The sequence below is a fragment of the Colossoma macropomum genome, unplaced genomic scaffold (genome assembly GCF_904425465.1).
Source record: "Colossoma macropomum unplaced genomic scaffold, Colossoma_macropomum, whole genome shotgun sequence".
In the NCBI taxonomy this organism is placed as follows: domain Eukaryota; kingdom Metazoa; phylum Chordata; class Actinopteri; order Characiformes; family Serrasalmidae; genus Colossoma; species Colossoma macropomum.
Window position 1 is genome coordinate 35,638,937 of NW_023494805.1, and position 14,919 is coordinate 35,653,855.

Consider the following 14,919-nt stretch of genomic DNA (forward strand, 5'->3'; position numbering starts at 1 on the left):
TCCCTGAAATCTGATTTGCCACCCAAGATGGCACCCAAAATTTCTGCCACGTCATTGGCCTTCACCTCATTGTGGGGTGGGTGTTTGCACGTGGTTTCAATTGGTTTTGCTATTGGCCATCTGCAGAACATTTTCCAACACCTCTCGAACACCTCCAACCTCCCCACCTCCCCCAATCTAACAGTCACATTGCCACCCTGCTGAAACTCTCTGCCACCCCTGGTAACGATTTCTAGATCCTCAACAGCTTTGGACTTTGGACAATTTGTACTTTTAAACATTTTTCTTAAATAGCTCAACCAAAATAGGTGATTTAGGGGCCGAGAAACCTCCCTTCAGTTTGATGAAGCTTCTACAGTCGTCAGTGTTAAACATGACAATGTATTGCAAAATCTATGGGAGGGTTACTTTAAAAATCCCTGTTAATTTGTTACCTAACTAAATTAATATAACTAGGTTACTTTCTGTTACTTTTAAATTAATGTCATATGACTCAATAAATACCAGAGAAAAACTATTTCAACTGGATGACTTTAATCTAAGTAATCTAGCTGATGTACAGTCATATGCAAAAGTTTGACCATGCCCTCGCAAATTATGCTTTATTGATTTTTTCATTGAAAATAATTTAACACGTCCTCTACAGATTATAAACTTAAATATGACATTCCCTGCAAATTTTAGTTTGTTGAGTTTAACAAATTGGGGAAAAACGAAACATAAAATATATAATGTGCCATAACTTCTGCACAGGCCACATTTTCTATGTATATCTTTCCACTGTGTTAAATTCAGCAAATAAACAGTAATTGAGTATTAAAATGTACAGAGGTGTGTTCACTGTAGAGGATTTCATAACTGAGCTGTTTCTACCATTCAGACGTTTGTGCTCCTGTACTCAGTCTGGCCTTTTACTTACTGTGCCAGGTGGAAAGCTTTTCATCTCAACTCATTTTTTTATTTCTAACCAACAACAATACAGACCTACATCCCCTCAATGAACACCAGTGAAAGAAATTGTAGTAGAAAAGTGAATTTCATCACATAAAGAAGTGAAATTTAGCTTAACCTGTAGCTGTCATGGTAAACATGCTGTTTGTCAGGATATTTTATTTTTTCTTTCATGTGAGTTCACCACCTTCTCCCTCATCAAAGAAAAAAAATCATTAGGAAGACAATTTTAGCTCATAGAAACACCAGCAAGGAAATGAGCATCATAAGAGCGATTATATCACGTTTTATATTGTGCCTGTAATCTGATTCCTGTTTATTCTGTAACTGTGACTAAATACTGTTACCTTTCTTTGTGTCCTGATTATGTAATGTTACATGTATTCTGTTACTACCCAACCCTGGTTGTACTTTTTGTGTGCCGTAGATGAATTTTAAGTATCAAATTTCCACTGGCCAATCAGAGTTCCTGAAGCATTCAAGATTTTATGTCGTTTTCATGTTTTTGTTCATAAATGTTCTCTCACTACAACAGATTACACAAAGTCACATATGTCAGGCTGCAGTCCTCGCGGGCCAAAACACTGTAGTCTTCAGCCCAGTGCCTCATTAAACACACCTGATTGAGCTCATCAGCTAATTAACAAGGCCTTCATCAACTGATTCAGAGTGTTAGATGAGTGTAAACGCTAATCTCTGCATCACTTCGGCCTGGAAGGTTCACAGTTTGACATGCTTGATCTATAGGCTAATAGATACAACCAGACTTTCTCAAACCAGTCTTCAGTGGACCCCTAGAGGGTCCACGCTTCCATGTCCTTATGTGTTGGGAGTTGGGATCAAGCAAAAATGTGGGCTGAGGACCAGTTTTAGAACCATTGGTGTAACAAATTTAATATGATTCTGTCTTTTTTCAGCACAAAATACAAGTTTTTTACCCTTTTAGCCAGAGAAAACAAGCCAAACTGAGGTAAACTGTCTAGACAGTCATCTACCTTGCTAACTTTAGCTTTTAGTTTGTTATGGACTTCAACTTACGGGTCATTTCTGTTGTCACCATTTGAAGACCACAGTCATACAACCTTAATGAAATATTCCACTTCCTATCAGTCTGACTTCCTTCTGCATTGACCAGCTGGAGCCTATACCAGCGGTCATTGAGTGGAAGGCAGGATACACCCTGGACAGGTCGCCAGTCCATCACAGGGCAGGCACACTAGGGGCAATGTAGTCCAACTGGCCTTACTGGGAGGAAACCCACTCAGACAGGGGGAGAACATGCAAACTCCACACAGAAAGGACCCTGGTCGCCCGGCCGGGGAACTGAACACAGGCCCTTCTTGGGTAGGCGACAGCGCCACCATGCTCCCCATTTAACCTGCTAATAAAACCAAAATTCAAAGTCCAAAGTTTTTCAAAAACATCCTAAAGGTTTCTCCACCTTCAAGATACATCATCAGGAGGGCCTTCCCAGCCTTTAAACTGGACAATCTCACTTTAGAGACTACTGTGGCACAACTCTAAGAGGCTAGCAGGCATTGTTCCAACTGATCTATCAATGGTTAAACGATTCATCTTGGCCGGAGTGCCCCTTTAACTATGTTAAAATTTCGATGATGTCATTGATGAAACAGTACTCTTCTGAGCATGCTGTCCTCCCAGCTTCTGGAACTGATGAGGTACTTTCACTTCTAACATCACTCTGCACAAATGAGCATCTGTTACAGCACCACGGGATAAAAAAATCAGTATGTCTATTATTATTATCTTTCTGTTGGTAGCCTAGATGACTTGCATGTTTATTGCAGCAGTTTGCTTATTCTATTAGCCAACGCTATATTGGGCTACTGAGATATTTCGGCGAATGCGTTAAGGAGGCATAGACTTTCGTGCACCAGTTCTTGCTCATATCTGTGTTCCCATCAGAAGGCACAGCTAATAATGTTCCATTTCCATTAAGTCAGTTCTTAAACAGCAGATGCCCCTACATGAGCGACGTCTCGTCCAGTCTGATGACTCACTATCTTTCATAATCTGGTGGCGTTAGAGTAGGAGACAGTAGGTGAGAGTTGAGAGAGGAGGCCGACGCACATCTAACAACTCTGAGTAGGGGTCTGCACGGCTTCAGCGCGACAAGCAACCTCAGTACCGCTTCCTCTCTGAAAGACGCTGTTCAGTGTGATTCTTTGAACTCGACCAGGGTTTATAAATAGCTCAGGTGAAGCATGAAAGTGCGCAGCTTAATAAGTGCACTTGGAATGAAATGCATGTTTGACTACATCATCTACGCACTTCTAGAGTTTCTTTGATTCTAGTTCGAGAATCGAATTGCTTGGCCCATCAATACAGATGAAACATGATGTGGCTTGTCTGTCCGTTCGCTTTTACTTTTATGAGCCCATGCATTCATACATGTCTTCATTTAAGCATCTTTGGATATGCAGATCTTGTGGGGAGGGGGCTTCTTCTCATTGTCGAGGTGGAATGTACCGTTAGCAACGTGGGTGTGAACTCATAAAATTGGAGTTTCCACAAAGAAGAAGCTTCCATTCTTCTGGGTGTGAAACATACAGCTAAGCTCATGTGAGTTTCTAGACAGATGCTTTCAGATCTTGTCCCCAAAAACCCAATGCACTTGGTTTTAAGATGGTGAAGTTTGGGCTAATAATGTCTGAGCACCGGAATATGAAACTAGATACATCTTGGAAGTGCCATAGTTGAGCCAGCAGACTCATAAGCATCCTTCATGTATGGGAGAAATCACTGGGATACAGTTACACTAAATGGAGATGTTTAGAATCAAACGTACTGTCTGAGCTGTGGCTGAACACTTGGTTTTACTTATTTAAAGAAATGTAGACTCGCTGATAAATTTGCTTTGCTTATCTACGCAATGCATTGCACATATATTTGGATAGTTTTAGGCTAGTCAACACCAGGCCTGAATAAATGATGAGAGGGCCTGAATTGTTAATATGACAATGATTAACATTACAGATGCACTCATTTGTATTTCTGTTGAAAGAAGAATACTGTTGGTGGACACAACCTGAGCCACTCTTTTACATTAGACACAATCATGGGCAGAATCCATAACTAGTCCATGTGTTATGAATTAGGATTAAACACTTGAGATGTTAACAGAGTTGTTCAGAGTGGTTGGCTCCATTGTAGAGAAACTCACAGAGTCACAGTGGTGGTGATGGGAACCAGACGTCTAAAGAGTTTAATGCCTCTAAACACAAAACGTTATTATAGTGAAGGTTATACTTTGCCTGATGGCTGAGATTTACATGCACTCAATAATCTGATCATAATCAGATTTCTGTAGTTATCTGATTATGGAAATGGTCATGTAAACAGCAAACTCCGATTTCTTAGATCGAAGTAAGGTCTAGAAATCCAATTAAGGAATCTGATAAAGAGAGCTGGATTTTAGCTCAGTAATCAGATTTCTCAGTGCATGTAAACTCTTACTCTGATTTCTTTCGGATTTCTCAGTCTGTGCCCGTACCGTTAATAAGCCCTGTTGCAGCGGGATGCAGCAAAACACTTTTGGAACGACGCTGAAACCAAATATATGCTTGACGAAATGAAGGATTTAAATATTCTTCATCTTCTAGATGATGTGTGTTCATATTTTCAGGCAATTTCTGTGAGTTTATTGGCTGGTTGTGAAGCAGAAATCCGATCACTGCCTGACTCATGTAGACCTTAACTGATTGAATGACAAAATCTGATTTTCTGCAACTAACAGATTATTAAGTGCAAGTAAACTCACTCATTGTTTTACGATAGATTTGAGATAAAGTTTTTTATCTAAATGCATTCTTAAAAATCCATTCATGCAATTCAATTTTATTTTTTCCAGATTCATCAATATTTTACAGTTATCCACACTACTAAAACTCTGAAGATGTGTAGGATCACTGGCCATTTTGGATAGTACACATTGTGACCCCTGGTTCCTATCACCACCACTGTAAAGAAATCAGAGGTTTCTCTACAGTTAACCACTACACATCAAACCGCTCTGAATGCAGGACTCCAGACTTACGCTGTCCCCTCGTCCCAGGGCCGATAATATTAATGCACAAGACGAGGTTTAAACCATTTCACCTGTGAAGTCTGCAAAATCCACATGTTTACAAGTAGTCACACTTTTTTTCACGTGTGAACACGTTTTCACACATTTTTTCACATAAACACACACTTTTCACACGTGAACACATTTTTTTTTTCACGTGATAGAAGTCTTAAAAAAATCGTGTTAATTCATGTGTGAAATTCGTGTGGCTTTTCTGTAAGGGTTCACACCTAATGTCTTTAAGACACAGTCATAAAATCGCGAGGGTGTCAGCCGTCCACACCCACCCTAAATATAGCAATGTTTATTTCAGAAACTGTTTTTACGTCTCTTTAAAAGTAGCATTTTTCCATCAAATTTCTAATGCTGATTTCCATTAGTCTGTCAATGGGAATTCCTATGTAATATTCCCATCAAGCTAACAATCATGTTTATTCATGTTTTTACCTTAAACACAAATAATTAAAGCCTGAAATAGACATTTAAGTAAGTTTTTCTTGGAATTCTACAGTCTTTCTAAACTCATTTTGAATATGGTAGTACAGGCCAGTCCAGTGCTTGTTTTGGACAGTGATTTTCCAATAGTGTCTGTGTTTACATGCAAAGATTTTTGCCAATCCAGTTTTATTCAATCCAATTATAGATTAGGTCTGAGGTGTTTATGCTCACTCTGCTCACCAATCTGATGGAACATCTCTGTTTACATTCACACTACAAATAATCAGATCCAAAATTATGCGCATGCATAGAGAACCACTTAGTGTAGATGTTACCATGACAACGAGCATCACATGAGTCCAGTCAGAGTGAGATGAGCAGCAGTGAGCAGTGCTTGTGTTTTTAATTACTTTAAAATAATGTCAGACTCAGGAAAACGTCCTCCACATGTCCTTATTAAAGAAGGCCGAGAGGAAGACGTCGTGTTCTGAGACACAGAAGCTGGACGTCCGTCCCACCGCCGTCTTTTAAAGATCAGATTTTAAAGATCCTCTGCAGACCAGTTTCTGCTCCACCATGTTGAACGTTATAAACTTTCACTATGATGCGACGCACATGATCAGAACGTACTTAAACTTTCCGATAGGGAATGTAATCAGATACAGGCGTTTACATAGTTATTATTTTTCTATTTAACAGATTATTTACAGGATTGTCCACCTCGTTCAGTTGGATAGAAATTGTATTCCGAATGGCCTCAATCTGACTAGTCTATTCCGACTGAGCTGTTAGTTGGATTATTAACAGATTATTAGGCTGCATGTAAACGTGACTAACGTCTCACAGTGGTGATGATCTCGCCCTATTTTTATGCTAAACTCAGCACCATAAATGATGATAAATCAAGTGTTGATAATTGTTCATATTCACTGTTTACTGGCTACTTCTGGTGCCCATCATAATGCACGGAGGTTCATTTGAGTATTAATGTATAATCATTTTAATGGTTATTGGTATAAAACCTGAATACAGTCTGAATTCACAGTGATTTGTTTTAAAACAGTATCTATGTTTGTTACAGAGCTTTTGATACACAGACTTTCATAGATTCTGTATGCAAGTGTCTTTGTGGACCATAGACATTTTTGTGTGCATTGTGTGTCTATATATGTGTGTCTATGTGTGTTAAGCATGTATTCTGTGTGCTGTTGTCATTTTTGGGAATCCATAATATGGTAGTACAAAAAAATCCCATAGAAAAATGTCAGGTAAACAGAGCAGATTAATACTTTGTATGGTCAGTTTTTTATTTAGGACAGCTGACAATATTTTTGGGACAGTTCTGAAGTTTGGAGCCCTGTGAATGACTTTATTTACATCTCAGTGTTTGAAATATCCAGAAATTTGTAAAGATCAGAGGAATTCAACACATTTTACCTTATATAAAGGTGGTTGTACTTATGATCGGAGTAAGTATGAGCCAATTAAAAACAATAAAACTTGTCTTTCTTTCTTTGACAGCCTGATCTAATTTTAAGGTCAATTTAAAGACAATTGTTGCTTCTTTCTTTGTTCTTAATCATTTGTGGGTTAGTTTTGGTTTGATCTTTATAGATAAGTCTATGATAAGCCTGCTGAGAGATTTATCAGCTTTGTTATTGATAACATTTGGCATTTTTCTTGGTATTTTCAATTTAGACTAGGCGAGTTCTGGACTCCTGGAACTCCGTAATCCATTTTGCCCCTGGATGTGAACATGCCGTCTTTCCGTACTCAGGCTCTACCTCGTGGCCATGTTGCAAAGATCTTGTGTGCTGCATCCCCCCTCAACGGTGAGGTCGCCCCCTCCCCTCTTTGTCTCTGCAGAGGTGTGAAAGTTGGCTTTGCTCATGTCTTCCACTGAACACTCATCTTTTCCTGTCCCTGTGTGAGGTGTAAGTGGGCCTAGGTGACAAAGAGGGGTGGGGGGTCGGGGGCTGCTGGGTTTGTGGTCTGAGAGACCTCCCTCCAAGTGGTAGTCTTTACTAACAAGTTGTTTCTACGGTACAGTACACAGTGCGCCTCAGAACAAGATGCTGCTCTTCGCCGTGTTCCTGTTAGCTGTGCAGTGGATGGCCAGCACATCAGCGGGTGAGTTTTCAAGTGATTTCAGTGTTTTAGTTCTGTTCAGTTCAGCAGTGAAAACTGTGGTCTAGCCTCAGTTTCCTTTGCTTAGAGTGAGATGTAGAGTATGTGGTGGTGACATGGTGGGTTTCAGAGAGAGAAAGTGCGCATTTATGTGTCAGTACCAGTATCAGGATAAAGTATCAGTGAAGAATATTTCATGTGACTTTAGTTCACTGAAAATACATCAGTAAAAGAAAGAAAATCAGCGATTGTTTTCTTCCCCTCAGGCATTGGACCTTCAGCAAACTGTTGCATCAAGATAACAGACACGAAAACTGAAGTCAACAAAATTGAGACCTACTTGTATCAGGATACAGCACTGTGTCCTGTCACAGCTGTGAGGCAAGTAAGATTTGTTCATTTTTCTTTGTTATAGAAGCTAATCGCATGTTCTCTAGAGAAATATTAAGATGATCAGTATACTCTGAAAATGTTTGTTCTCTATAAAATCAGACTGAAACTTTAAAAAATGTAACCTGTATTGACTGAATCAAAATATCAATTCACAGGTTTACCACCACAAAGGGCAAAACGATATGCTCGGATCCAAAAAGCAGTTGGGCGAAAAAAGCCATCAAGGCGGTGGATAGTAGGAACAAGACCACTGTAGCACCCAAGCCCACAGTGTCATGGACTTCTACAAGCTTACCAACTGTAAATTGGACAAATCCTCCCATGACGACCACACCTATACCAGTGACGAATGAAGATACAGTGAGCACAATGTTCACGACCCCCAGTTTACCAACAGGAAGCACAACAGCAACATATACCACTCAATCATCATCAATGACGACAGAACCACCTACAACAATCAAGACAACACAACGGACAACACCAGGGTCCACGCAGGGGACATCTACTGAGATGAGAACGACAACTCTGACAACCGTGACTACTGTGACTACTGTGACCACTCAAACACCACCAGTGGAAAGTGAAGCTAGCACGTCTTCCATGACTACTAGCCACACTATTACTCCAAAACCAACCCAGCGATTTCCCTCGACCACGATACCACCAGCCCAGAAGAGCACGCCAACAGTGACAGTGCCTTCAACACGTTCTCCATCTCTTACATCAACAAAGACACAGAATCCAAGTAAAACATCCACCAACACAACAACGGCGAGAAAGGAGACCCCCAAGGTAACCAGACTGCCATGGACACTGAAACGTCTGAAAAAGAAAAGCAAGAGTGGACTGAGGAAAGCACAGAGAAGAAGAGGCTAGATTAACTGTTATAGATGTTTGATGGACAATTTGTTTGTATGGGCCTTTTGCATCCAGAGACCATTGTTATGGTTGTAGACATGCAGAAGCAAAACTTCTTGTGGTTACCTGTTTCCCCCAGTTGGAGCTGTGCACTCGTGGGTTTTATACCCAAACACAGAGGTGCTTTCGATGCATGCTGAATAACCTAGCATGAGATCAGTACTGCCAGGACTTTGGAGACACACATCCACATGCACGTTGGTGATGCTCTTTAAAGATTCTGTGAAGGCCTTATGAGGACTTACAAGCAAAAAAAGGGTTATACACTCTACAGACCAAAAGTATGGAAGCAGTGATTTTTAAAAATGAGTTTTACAATGAATTCGGTTTGCTAAGACCTGAACATGTTTACTGGCATTTAAAGTAGTCTGACCCCTACTCCATGGCATTGACATGAACCATGCCAAAAATAGTCATGTTAGATGTCACATGCTGTCAGGAGTTGCTGATTTTGTTCAGTAATGTAACAGTGTCATGTTAGAATTTGCTGCTGTTGGACCAAAACCTTCAAAATGTTAACTTTACAGGAGAAGCAAAAAACCTACTTGATTTTTAATGAAAGTTAATGGAACCAGAATTTTTTCCAAGTCATTTTGCGCCAGTTCTTTCGGTCCGTTTATCATAAAATTCACACACAATGTAAAGAGCAACAGACATTTTCAAATGATGTCAAAAACTGAAAAATGACCAAAATGGATATACAAGGTTTTGTTCTGACAGCAGCGAATTACTAGTGATTGTCATTGCAGGTGCCATTATGCTTGAGATCATATGCCATTATCTAGTGGTCATCAAAGATTATGCCATATGTCCACCAGTAATGGTAACATAACACTGATATTACTGAACAAAGTCTGTCATGATGGCATGGTCAAGTAAAGTGTTACCACGTTTTTTTCCAAAATGTTCTGGTCTCCACAGTCATCTTATTCTTCACTAATTAAGCTCCCGTTGGACGAACCTGACCACCACTTCCAGCAGTCAAACAGGACTTCTAACAATGGTTCTCATATGGGTTCTTATAGCCCCCCAAGATGGACCATTTTTGGGAGTTCGCTCAAGCAAATAAGGACCATGAGGGTAGTTTTAGAATCATTTCTAGAAGAACCTAAAAGGCCTGGGCTGCTCACCACCAACATATTTGCTAAAGGTTTATGAAAGCATCCTTAAATATGTCAATATGTCAGGACATCTTTAAAAATAAAGGTTGAATGTAAAATTTGACCCAATTTTACTTAACAATCAGTTCTTTATGCTATTGTACCTTTTTTACGTACACTTTTGTGTTAACGTTGCTTCCAGTCTTTTGGCCTATAGTGTAGGCCCATTTAACTCTCTTACCCTTTATCAACTATATTTATTGTGTGGCATACAGCATGAAAGTGAATGTTTGTCCAACACTACCTATATTAAACTGTTTCAAAAGGAACCAAGGTGTAACAGATTTAAGCTGTGCAATGACAAGAAATGGAATGTACTGGATTTTTGTCCACCAGTTTTTAAAGACAAAGAAATATATAATATTTAGACAGAGTGCTATTTATTGCTGTCATACTGTATTTATGCTCTGATTCTTTTTATCACATAAAAGCCTTTGAAATCAATTGTGTTTGAAGATCTATCAGATATTCCATTCACCAGAATGGAATTATTAATATGTGTCACATGGCAGTATCTTATTCTGATTGCATCAGATTTTCAGGTTTGTGTTTTACTATGTGTCATAGGATCTTTTGTACTGGTTAGGAAACCTTTGACCATCAGTCATATTAATACTGTGATGCGGTGGAAAGTTTGCTTTCCAACTGAGCTGACGTTCCTGCAGTGTCAGGTGCTCACCACATGGGGGCACACTCACACAGCCTAGATGCTCTCACACAGCCTAGATGCAGCAGTTTCACTCTTCGTCTGGACCAGAGTTCATCTGATGAGACGCCCTGGGCGAAGACTGGGATAAAACGCAAGAAAGATCAGTAGATTTGTGGCAGGTATAAAAACATGCTCATCACACCAGCAGTAACTTTTACACTAAATTCAATTCAGTTTTATTCATGTAGTTTATGTTGGATCAGGGGTGTCAAACTCAACCACTGAAACGGCCATATTAAAAAATCTCAACAGATCTTTGGGCCAGCTGTGTTTTTATTTTATTTTTACTTAACATTTTGCCATGACCACAACTGGCCAAGGCAGAAAATAGGCAATGAATACTTGAACTATTCAAAAATATTTTTGGTAACAATTTATTTGGACAGTCCACTTTAGATGCTTTGTAGATCCTTAATTTCCTTTAAGTTACATTCAACTAAATATCTACTAAACTGACCACTGTTTTCTTTAACTCTAAAGCTGCTCTAATTCTAACCCGAACCTCAACATCAACCCAAAACCTAAACTCAACCCTCACCCTGGTCCTAGCCTTAACCCTCACATCACCAGTTTAGTTTCAACAGATAGTTTGTTAACAATGTGAACATCTGTAGATAATCTACAGGGGACTATAGTGGACTATCCAAATAAAGTGGGACCATAATTTTAAATAAAAACAGATCATTTTATATAAAACAATAGACGACATCAGCTGCAGTAACTGCTAAACATCCTTAAAAGTCCAGCAGGTTTTTCTGCCCATTCGCTTAAACTAGACACTGGCCTCTTTTTTTTTTGGTCCTGTACCATAGATCATTGTTTGGGAAGGGATGGGAGCACTCATTACATTGCAATGCATGCTGGGAACTGTAGTGCAGCTCATGGTGAAATAGGCTAACATTAATAGAAAATGAAAATAATTTTGCAGGCTGAAGAAGATGGCGCCACAGGCCTGACTTGTGTTTGGCACATGGGTGTTAGGTGGTGTCTCAAAGCAGCTTTCCAGAAATGTAAGTCAGCACCCCCCAGAGTGAGCAAGCTGAGGGGAACAGAGACATAAGAAAGTTCGTAAGAGTACGAAGAAAAGCACTGAGAGGAATCAAGACTCAAAAAGAGAGACTGTATGAGCGAGAAGAAGAAACCCTGAGAGACAACTCCATAAGAACATGAGGAAGAGCTACTGAGAAGAACCAAGACTCAGAAAAAGCATGAAGAAGAACCACTGAGAGATTGTTTACTCCTTGCATTAACACCACTGTAAAAAATGTCCTCCTAACTGCTAAAATTTTGTAGTTCTGTATCTCAGGTAGTTAAAAATATTAAAAATATATATTGTTACTCAGTTCCCCACTAGCTGGGACTCCATCACACAGTGCCACCAGGCATTTTCTCCTCTTGTAATCCCAGTCATGGATGGCTGTGGCTCTGCTGGTGCTCAAACTCATGATCTCCAGATATTGAGGTTAACACTTGGATGATTGTGACGCTCAAGAACTTTTGAAGTTGCTTCAAATAAAGCTTTTTTTGTTAATCAAGCAAAAAAAAAAAAATGTAAATGCTGGGCTTACATGCTAGTTGGTCCAAGACAATCTGCCTCAGTTCTAAGAATGTATTAAATACTTACTGTGTTTAGTATTAAAGCCCAGACAAACTTAATTAGTGCCCTGCAAAAATATTCAGCCCCTTTAAATTCATCTGGATTACAAATTAAACCTATGCATTTTGTGTGTCATTCAGTTTTTTTGCAAATCAATATACTCTTAGAGTAACTTTTCAAAGTTCATTATTTGTCCGCAGATTAAAAAATTAATAAAAACTGAAAAATGCTGCTTGCTTGGGTATTCAACCCCCTCAGACTAGTACTTGGTAGAACCTTTTGCTGCAGTAACAGCTTGTCAGTTGGGGTAAGCCTGTACCAGCTTTGCACATTTTTGGTTTGTCACCTTTTCGTCATGCAGATTTGCCCCAGGTTGTTCAGTTTGGCTGGATATTTTACAGTGCTTCAGTTTTAACAAGATGTCAGGAAAAGCATCTATAAAACATAATGCTGCCACCACCATACTTCACTGTTCAGATGTTGATTGTTGAGGAATGAGCAGTGTTAGGTTTGCCACTTTTGTCTCATCTGACCACAAAACCTTCTCCCACATTTTAGCTGGGTCACACTTTCTGGCAAACATGCTTTGATGTGTTTTTCTTCATTAATGGCTTCCTTCTAACCACCTTCTCATTCATGCCAGTTGAGTGCCGAGCTCTTCATATAGTTGAATAGTGCATCTTCACTTTACTCCAGTCTCAGCCACTGAACGCTGTAGCTCCTTAAGAGTGGTTGTTGGCCTCTGTATGGCTTACCCCTCAAGTCCCCTTCCTGCTCTGATGCTGAGTTATGAGATATGACCTTGCCCACACTTTTAAAACAGATGGTTCTTCAAGGATTCTATAGTGAAGACAGTGGTTCTGTATAGAACCATGAACACTCAAAAAACCATTTACATGCTTAAATGGTAAAATGGTTGTTCAGATTGATGGAGAATGTGTTGGATATTTATGAAAATGGTTCTATAGGGCACCAAAAAGGGTTCTGCTATTCTTACGATGTCAAGCTTTTAACAGTAGAACCTTTTTTGGTGCTATGTAGGACCATTTTCAAAAAGGTTCTATATAAAACCGTATACAACACATTCTCCATCACTCTGAACAAACATTTCACCATACAAAGAACCATTTAATTGTGCAAGTGAGTAAGTGTTCATGGTTCAAGGTAGAATCATTGTCTTTACTAAAGAACCCTTGAAGAGCCAATTGTTTTAAGAGTGTAGGCAGTGTCTGGGTGGTGTGGCACAGCTTCCATTTCCTCACAGTTGATCTAACTTCTATCTTGTGAATGTCTAGAACTTTATCTTGAATGCCCTTTGGTCATAATTTTCAAAACTTTCTTTCAGATTCACAGTCTGACCAATGGTACTTTAATTAAGTGGGCCTTTTTTTCCAGAAAAGGTGAATTTTGTAATTCACAGGTCAATTGTGTCCACATAGGTTGTTGTTAAGGACACTTTACCTGTGTTTACAATGTCTTTTACCTTTACTTTACACACATATTTGTAAGTGTAATATCAACTGAACACAAATGGAACCCCAATGGTGGAACCACCCTGATCTCAGTCTCAGAGGTGATGTGTTGTTGTAGCTTTATCACCAGCTCTGTGGAGGCTTGATTGGAACAGAGGGGGGGTACTAACAATAAAGGGACCCTTAGGGAATTAACCCTCCTTAACCAAGCGTACACCCACTATGATGCCACCTGTTCCTATCAATGGCAAGTACATTAAATAGCCTGTGTCTTTATCCCATGTACTGTGGAAGGCTAAGACAGCTCAGAATAGCTCAATTCAGTGAGAAAACTTGTGGTGCTTGGCTGAACTTGGCCGAAATATTAACCCAGCATGACCAAGTTGGACATTGGAGACAGGAGACTTTGATTTTGTTTCCATTTCTCTGTTTGTTGGGAATCTTTCTCTCATTCTTCGCATTGCCCGGCGTGGTTGCTGGGGTCACTAATTCTGTGGCAGATAGAAATTAGATTCTTAATAAAGCTCGTGATTGGAAGGAACGTTGCAGGAAATTACGATCAATACCCAGTCTCACACCCTCATCCGATATCGACCCCTGTTTTGTTTTTTGTTTTGTTTTTTTTTGATGAAAAACACACTGTAAAAGCTGGGTGATGGCGGAGAGGGCGTCGAGGAGGAACAAACGGAACTGCTCTGTTCTCGAACCTCTGATGCCTCTGATAACCATGCAGATGACTTTCATTTAAGCCTAAAACAAAGGGGCCAAAACAAAGCAGTTTTGCAGATTGAGATCGTATCTGTCTTGTGTCGAGATCTTGCTTTGCCTTTGTTACAGTGACATCAAGTACAGCAGCAGATAATCCCTCTGCAAAGGCCTCTTCTTACACGCCCTTGACAAAAACCAATGAAGTCATGGGTCAGCGGCATTTCCATAGCGTCAGATAATGGTGCGTTAGATTTATTTCTTTTATTACTAGTAAGAATAACCTGGAAAATATAGAGAACATGATAAAACATGATTGTTTTAGCAATGGGAAAATATCAGAATTGCCACTGTGGGGA

General features: G+C 39.6%; 1 protein-coding gene across 1 annotated transcript in view; it reads right to left on the minus strand.

Moving 5' to 3' along the window:
• The window catches only part of LOC118825418 (Fc receptor-like protein 5), an 80,603-nt gene that overhangs the window by 51,396 nt on the left and 14,288 nt on the right, over positions 1-14,919 (minus strand). The window lies entirely within an intron of this gene.